Raw genomic sequence first — 9,629 nt, 5'->3', positions numbered from 1 at the left:
ATCTTGGAAGAGCGCAGCAGTTTGGATCTAGTGTTTCTACATCATTTGCAACCTTTCTAAGGTATAAAGCTTACAACTTTATCCCTTTATCATATAGATCTAGATTTGGATGTCTTTAGGAAGATTTTTGGTCCTAAAATGTTAGATCTTGAGCGTGGCATGTTCTTGACCATTAAGCTATCCTTTCAGACCCTAGGAGGGGTCTTAAGTCATAAAAATGAAGTTCAAATGGTTGGTTTTGTCCCATGCATGTTATGGAGGGTCTTAAGGCATTAAGATGTTGGGTTTTATGGATTAAGAACTTATTGAGCATGGAAGGTCATAAAGTTGGAAACTTTATGACTCCTAACGACATTTTGACATTGGATATGTATTTGGACATGTTAAGACTTTGTATTAAGATCTTAATGAGATAAAAAGGAATTTTGGGGATTACGCCGTGAGTACCTAGGAGTACGCCTAACGTATGTGGTCAACGACCCCATTTTTGGTCAAGAGGAGGTGTACGCCGAACATATGCTTGTTGAGTTGACTCGGTTGGGTTGACTCGGTTGATTTATGGATTTTGACAAGTTTGACATCGACTTTGACCAAGTTTCACCTTAAAGGTAATTTGGGATTTTAATGGAAATTTATCATTTGGTTGGAATAGGTGTCGGTTAGAGAGCTGAGATTCGGAGTCGAGACCTCATCAACTTTTTTCTAGTTTGTGAGGTGAGTTTTCCTCACTATACTTGTGGGTCGAAGGCACCAAGAACGGCCCTTTGGATTTGATATCATGTTATGTATGTTATCATGTTGTAGTGACTTGTTAGATTGGTATCCTGGTATATAGGATGATGCTATGCTTAGTGATCTGTAGATATGCGTGACTGTCTGTAGACTGTTATTATATGTTATTTGTTATATGTGCATATATTTGGTTGGTGGTTGAGGCTTTATTGCTTTGTGCATAAGCCAACAGGTCGGGGGCATACCAACCTGATTGTTGATTGGGCCCGAGGGTATTCCATCCCAAGGATGACAGGACCCGTTGTAGATGGGCATGGGGTATTCCAACCCGATGGTGTGATCGTACATATCCTCATGTTTATGAATTATGATTTTGGGAGACTATGATGTTGAAAATGTTTTGAAAACTATGATTGTAAACAATTTATGAATTTGGGTTGTTTTTTTTTTAAGTTTTAATTTCTTGTGATTTTTATGGGTGTTACAAATTTCTTAAAGAATTAATCATGTCCATTTGAAAAGTGGAAAAATCATTTGAAAATAAGACTTGTGTTTAATGTTTAATCCAAATTTTATAACTGATTCGTGAAGTCGATCAAATAAAGTCATTTGAACACGAAACTCTAATTACCGTTCCAACACGGCTTCGTTTAAAGGAAAATTTTGATTTCCATTCATGAACTTGAAATCATTTTAAAACTCATGTCCCTAATTAAGTTTGTTCATAAATAACTTATATGTGACTAAATGCTAATGATGCAAGTTGTGAAATCAAATCAAATCCAAGAACATCTCTTCATATCTTGTAAGATATCAAACAATCTCTTTCCTTCCTCTAAATATCTAAATAAACTAATAACTAATTCCTAACTAGTTAGTTACTAAAACTTATATCTAAAAAACTAAAAATACAAGTTGCAAGTGGGAGATCAAATCAAATCCTTATAGATGACATCAAATCTTGCTTAAGTTTTGAGCTTATCTTCCTCCCTCTTTCCCCTCTATAAATCTCGGCTCCCTCCTCCTAATTTCTCTGTTGATATTTAAGACAAATGCCATCAAGAAATCACTCTTAAAAACAACCACATCCCGCTCTCTTCCTATCTTCAAGATCCACTAAAACCGAAGGCAAAGAAAGGTGTTGCTGCCATCGATTTTTCTGCCATCATTTCAACTCCTTTCTTCCTTCATTTGGTCCAGATGCCAACCCGACAACACCCCTGAAAATGGGTTGATTCCTTCCTCCAAAATGGGTCATCAAAACAGAACCTAAACCTATTCTTTTCTTGCTATTTTGCTGAGTTTTCGAGCTATATATCACCCAAAATAGTGGCTGTTTCGAGTAGCCAAAAGAACCTGCAAAAAGACCCAAAAAGTTCTTGTTTTGGCTACCATATTTGAATATCTAAACAGCCCGATAAGGAGCTATTTTCTAGTAACAATAAACCCAAGAAACACTATTCCTTTACTCCTTATAAACCTTATATTTGTTGCTGTCTTCGAGGGTACAAAATAGCCCCAAAAAGTGGTTGTTTTCAAGTGTTAATAAGATCAAGAGGCTACCATATTTTTCTCTTCAAAACTACTTGTGTTCAACCCTATTTTGATCTTCTAAAATATCACAAAAGTCCTAGGTAATGTAATCTTATATTCCTTCTTCTTTTGTCACAAAAACAACCCAAAACAGGTCCAAAATCATCAAAATGCACCACCTTAACCGGTAACGTGTGTACCCTCGACAAACACCTCTAGCTTTCTTCGAGTCTAAGAATCTATTTTTTCAGATTCCTCGTATATTATTGAGTCTTGGGTGTTATTTCATTCAAAAAGTCCACTGGTCGAGAAAAGAAAAGAAATCAAGTTAAATCCCGAAAACCAAAGCAAACGAATTTCATGCGGCAAGGGTGAGTTTTACAACCCCTTTCATCTTTAAAATCTTTCGGGGAGAGTACATGCAACCTTAAGTTTAAGTTTATAGATGAGTGATAGTTGTTGGTCGTATCTTGATTGAGTTTGTCAATTAAATATTACTATATATTTTTTAAAATTAAAATTAAAATAGAATTTGAAGAATTTTCTAAGGTTACAAAAAATTCATAAACTTTATAGGATTATCCTGGTCATTTTGATTAATTTATTTCCAACATTAAGACACTTAGGCTATACATTTTTGCAATACTTTTGCACGAGGTGTCTAGTGACATTTAGAAAGGGTTGTTATCGTGTATGATTTTTGCCGATGACATGATACTAGGACGAAATATCATTGGTGCATTCTCACCAGGAAACGTAATGATGTGTGAGCAAATATTTAATGGGGACAAATACTACACTCAATGGAGGGTTTCTAGTACTTTGGGTGTATGATCAATAAGAAATGAGATGTTGAAGATGATGTTACTCATCACATAAAGACGGGTTGGTTAAAAATTAGATGAAAACCACAACAATTATGTACCACAAGAAAGTCTTGTTAAAACTAAGAAAAGAAAATTTTACAAGATGACAATTAAAAAAGACTATTATGTATGGATCAATATGTTGACCGATAAATAAGACAATTGGATGATGGAAAGTTGTATACATGAGTATATTAATATGATATCGAACATTGCAATCATAAATATGTTGGGAGTGAAAAGTAAGATAAATGAGACTATCACAGTATCTTGGGTGGTGTTTGTCACAGTTGATGTGGTAATCTGAAAGTGCATTCTCAATTCTCATGATAAAACTGAGAAGATAGCATGAAGTGAAACATGAATGAGTTAATTCTTTTTTTAAGAACATAATATCGTATAGAAAGAAATACAGTATAGATTTATAATTAAAGTGGTGAAGTTATATATCTCGTAGCTAGGTAATTAGTTTATTTGTTCGAGCTTCTAATTACATAATTTATCCTTTTTTTTTGGTTACTTGCATCTTAATGGCTAGTATAAACTCATTTTCTATACATCCGACATTTTTTTTATCCCCATCTGGCCATCTTTTCTCACCGTTGTTGGTAGATGTTCTTCATACCAGAAGTTATTTATATAAGCAACCTATCTACCTTTGAATGTAGGTATATTTCTCTATATTTTACATCGTTTATCTAATTCATATAAGACTTGTTTTATTTCCAGTATTGATACACACTATAGAATGTTTAAATTGCAATAATATTTGTTACATTGTTTTTGTCAAGCTATTAATTAAACAACATGAACGATTACATTTAATAAAATAAAAATAGTGTAAAAATATATATTTAATTTACTTCTCTAATTCAAATATCTAAAATATGTGAAAACAATTATTATGTATTTCACATGTTCCACAAGTGAAGAAAGTTACAAAAGGAAAAAGGCCAAATTCACAAAAGGCACGGATAGACATCAAGTTTCTAGTTTTGTGTTACAGCCTCATATTGATTTCTGGTACTCATTTACATTGGGACAGTAAATCACTATCTACGATTCTTCAGCTTGTACGTTAGTCATCGAATATATTTCTAAAATAATTTATGAATTATTATTAATCTATTAAGATAGTTTTTAACAAATTAGAAACATTTATTTTAAACAATAAGTTAATACATCTTAGTTATCATCCTACAACAAATAAGAAACTTTAATATATAAAATCATAAGTAATTTCAAAACACTTTGTCTCTCTTGAATTTCAAGTAGGTTATTGTTTATTCTCTAGTATAAAAATGAGGCATAGTCATCATTTTCCAAAGTAGCTATTGTTTATTATTTTTGGAGAAATCTCCCATAAAATCCATTAATATTTATTTTTTAAACAAAAAAGTTTGATTATCTAATTTTATATGATTTGAAAAAACAATAGAAAATGTTTCATTAGTTTGAACAAAATATGAATAATCGAGATTTTTCACTAAAATAAAAGTTAGGATTAAATCGTAAACTAATTTAAAATATTAAGACTTTTGTTGGAGATTTACATTATTTGAGTGGCTAAATATTATTAGCAAAATTTTAATGTGATTTAACTATACTTTATATTGATTCACGTGGCCATTGTAATTGTATAGTATTCTGAAACCTTTAGTTGCTATTTAAGATAAAAGAATATGACATTTACTAGCCATGGTCGAAAAATATGGTCAAATGTAACCAGCTGCCGTGAGATTTGTTTGATTTTCGATATATTTTTGTGATTATTTTTGTATGAGATGATCCATACATATAATGTCACTTGACGTATATGTTTATATGTGTAAATCATAGAGTTGAATTAGTCACATGAATCTATTGCGACTAAAATCTAATACTCTTGTTTACATAAATTATTTTATGTGTCCAAAGGGTAGTGTTTATTAATCACTTAGTAGAAAAAAACTAGTAACTATAAGTATTTTTTTTGGACAATTTAAGTTTGTATGTGTCTAAAAGTAAACAATGATCATTTAAAGCAAAACCCATACGACTATTAGTCGCTTATGGTCACAACTTAATTGTTTGTGTGCCAAAAAATAAACAAAATTAATGACAAAAAGAAAAATATGTGACAGTGAGTAATATATATCACAGTTTAAAATTAAAAAAATACATGTGTCTAAAAGTATTTTGTGATCACGGTTTAAAAAAAAACATTGGACTGTAAGTATTTTATGGTGACGATTTAATTTTTTATTGTGTCTAAATGTAAAAAATGGACATTATAAAACAAAAAGAGAAGCACATGACATTAGTAGTTGATGGTCGCACTTTAACCGATTATTTGTGTCGAAAAGTAAAAATATTACTAATGATAAATTGAAAAAAATGTGACTATAAGTAATTCATCATCATGGTTTCATGTTGGTCATTTTAGTATCACAAAGTCATTTTAATATAATTGAATTTACATATTACCAATTGCGTTCATTCCTTGATTTTAAACAAGTTAAGTGGTGCGGATGGACGCTTGTATAAAACGAATTTGATCTTGGCTCGACAAAATGGCAGGGTCTAAGGCAGCTAAGCCCCCTTAAGGGATTCTAGGGGCAACACCCGGCAAGGTTCCCCGAAAATCTTATTTTGTTAAGGGAAGTATAGAAAATATTATTTCCGGATAATATTTCCTAATAATTGTCCTGAAACCTTCATCTCTTATTTACGAGATAAAATCTATATTTAATGTCGATTGGTGTTTATCTTTAGTAATCAAAATAATTCGAGTTATATAAAAACCCTAGTTTATGGTCTCATACTAGTGCCTTGAGTTGAGATTGTTTCTTGAAGGACTGTCCTTATAATCTGGATTTCGTGTAACCCAGACATATGGTCGACATCATATTCGGAAAGTGATCGCACGATCCTTCAAACTGATACAAGTTGTTCATCGATTTCAGAAACATTCATCTCCTCCCAACCCTAACATTTAATAAAACAATATACGAGTATAACAATTTTATGGTGACAATTTAGGTATTTATGTGTGACTAAAAGTAAACGATGATCATACTTAAACAAAAAAGATGACTATTAGTCGTTTATGATCATAATTTAAGTTGCTATATGTCTAAAACTTAAGAATATTCATCATAAGAGAAGTTAAAAGCTTGAAAAACAAGTATTTTATGGTCACCCTTTAGATTGTTATGTGTAGCTAAAAGTAAATAATCATGGTAAAAGAAAAAAAATATGACTGTAAGTATTTTATTTTCATTGATACATAATGTGTAAAAGTTAAAATATATGCACATCGTGAAATATTTAAAGTAGCTATATAGTGATAGTTTAATTGATTATATGTGTCAACAAGATAATAATTAGTCACATTGAAGATATGTGTGCCTATAATTAGCGTATGACGAATGTTTTAAATGATTGTTTATGATTAATTGTAAACTTCAATCATGGTAAAACAAAATTATATGTCAATAAAAAGTTTTTAATTATGAAAAAAAATTATATGACTAAAAGATAAAAATTGCCACATTGAAAACCTTTTGAGTTTCCATTTTGAACGCCTGTTTACAGTGGAATAATGAGTCAATAATAAGTTGTTCAGTATCCCTAAAAACTATATTAGGCTATGTTTGACATACTAACTGAAAAGCTAGCTGTTAGCTGAAAAGCTAGTTGTTAGATAAAAAGTTAGCTGATAAAAAATGACGTTTGGTAAAACTAGCTGAAAAGGTAGCTGAAATATATAAAATTACATAAAATGACATGTAAGAGTATGTGTTTGTATAATTAATTAAAGGGTATATTTGGGAAATTTATTACAAAAACTCCTAAAAAGCTAGAGGAGTTTCCTGGAGTGCCTTTTTAGAGGCAGGTTGAGTTCCGAATTGATTTGATGCCTGGTGCAGCTCTGATAGCCAAGGCGACATATCTCTTAGCTCCGCCTGAGATGCAGGAGTTGTCTACACAGCTGCATGAGCTGCTAGACATCGGTTTTATTCGTCCAAGCAGTTCCCGTGGGGGGCACAAATCATGTTTGTAAAGAAAAAGGATGGATCATACAGGATGTGTATTGATTATGGGGAACTGAACAAGCTGACGGTGCAGAACCATTACCTTTTTCTGAGGATTGACGATTTATTTGATCAGATTCAGGGTGCCTCTTGTTTTTCCAAGATCGACCTTCAGTCAGGATATCATCAGATGAGGATTAGGGATGAGGATATTTAGAAGACATCCTTCAGAACTCGATATGGTCATTATGAGTTCGTGGTGATGTCATTCGGGCTCACCAATGCTCCAGTAGTGTTCATGGATCTCATGAATCGGGTGTGCAGACCGATGTTGGATCGGTCCGTGATTGTTTTTATTGATGACGTTATGGTCTACTCTAAGACCAACGAGCAGCATAAGCAGCATTTGATGGAGGTATTGGACACCTTGATGAGGGAGAGGCTTTTTGCCAAGTTCTCCAAATGCGAGTTTTGGCTGCGTGAGGTGCATTTTTTGTGGAATATCATCAACTAGGGTGGTATCTTGGTGGACCCGGCCAAGATTGAGGTTGTGATGCATTGGGAAGTTCCAAAGAACACATCCGAGATTCGAAGTTTCTTGGGTCTTGCACGGTATTATCGTAGATTTATCCAGGACTTGTCTAAGATTGTAGTGCCTTTGACTCGTCTAACCAAGAAGAATGTAACCTTTTGGTGGGGTCCGGATCAGTAGTTGGCCTTTAAGACATTGAGACAGAGATTGTGCGAGGCCCCGATTCTTGTGTTGTCCGAGGTATTGGATAATTTTGCGGTGTATTATGACGCTTCTATTTTGGGTTTGGGAGTTGTCCTTATACCTAGAGGGCATGTAATTGCTTACGCCTCGAGGTAGCTGAAGCCTCATAAGGCGAATTACCCCACTCATGATTTGGAATTGGGGGCAGTGGTGTTTTCTCTCAAGATTTGGAGGCATTACTTGTACGGGGTCTGATGCACTGTTTACACCGATCATAAGAGTTTAAAGTATTTGATGGATTAGCCAAACTTGAATATGCGGCATAGGAGATGGTTGGACGTGGTAAAAGATTATGACTGCGAGATTTTGTACCAACCTGGGAAGGCCAATGTGGTGGCCGATGCTTTGATCAGTAAGGCGGCGAGTGCTCCGATCTAAGATATTTGATTGAGGATGACGGTTATCTCACCACTGATGAATATGATTAAGGGGGCACGGGTAGAAGGATTGAAAAAGGAAAATTAGAAGAGTGGACAAATTAGGGGGCATATTCCTTTGTTTATCAGAGACAGTCAGGGATTATTGACTCAGTGTGGTAGGGTTTGGATTCCGACATTTGGTGGGGTGAGGCACAAGATTTTCGAGGAGGCACATAAGTCTAAGTTTTCTATCCATCCATAGGTCCACGAAGATGTATCGATACCTGAAATTGAGATACTGGTGGCCCTGCATGAAGAGGGTAGTTGCTTGGTTTCTTGAGCGGTGTTTAACCTGTAGGAAGGTCAAAGCCGAGCACTAGAGGCCTCACGGAAAGGTCCAACCATTACCCATCCCCATGTGGAAATAAAAGGAGATCACCATGGATTTTATCACAAAATTACCCAAGAACGCGCGGGGTGTCAACTCTATTTAAATCATTGTGGACAGGCTGACCAAGAGTGCACACTTTATTCCGATTGTTGAGAGTATATCCACCGAGAAATTAGCGGATATTTATGTGCGGGAAGTGGTAGTCAGGCACGGAGTGCCGGTATCTAAGGTCTCAAACTGCGACGTTCGGTTAACCTCCAGGTTCTGGAGGACGTTTCAAAAGGAGTTAGGCACTCAGCTGCATTTCAGTATAGCTTACCACCCCCAGACCGATGGGCAGATGAGCGGACGATCCAGACACTCGAGGATATGCTTCGAGCATGCATTCTAGACTTTGGAGGGAGTTGGGATACTTACCTCCCACTAACAAATTTCTCTCCTATAACATTTATCATGCTAGAATTGACCAACCTCCATCTGAGATGTTGTATGGAAGGAGGAGTATGACTCTAGTTTGTTAGGGGAGGTTGGCCATCGACTCTTGGGAAGCACCGAAGTGGTGCTTAAGACCACTGAGTTGATTCAGCAGGTACATGACAGGCTGCGAGTCGCGCAGAGTCATCAGAAAAGCTATGCTGACCGACACCGATCGAATCTTGAGTTTTTGGTGGGTGATTTTGTATTGTTGAAGGTGTCACCTTGGAAATGTGTCATCCACTTTCAGAAGAGGGGCAAGTTGGGACCCCGATTCATTGGTCCATTCAGGATTTCTGCCCGAGTTGGAAATGTTGCTTATCGGTTGGATCTACATGATGAGCTGAGCCAGATCCATAACACCTTCCATGTGTCTCAGCTGCGGAAGTGTGTATCAGATGAGGCTACAATTATTTCATTGGATGATATACAGGTGGATGAGAGCCTGAAATATGTACAGAAGCCGATTACAGTTATAAATAG

This window comes from Lactuca serriola, chromosome 3 (assembly GCF_051521515.1).
Source record: "Lactuca serriola cultivar US96UC23 chromosome 3, Lser_US96UC23_V15, whole genome shotgun sequence".
Taxonomy (NCBI): domain Eukaryota; kingdom Viridiplantae; phylum Streptophyta; class Magnoliopsida; order Asterales; family Asteraceae; genus Lactuca; species Lactuca serriola.
The sequence above is the reverse complement of the archived record's forward strand: the minus strand, read 5'-3'. Positions refer to the sequence as shown.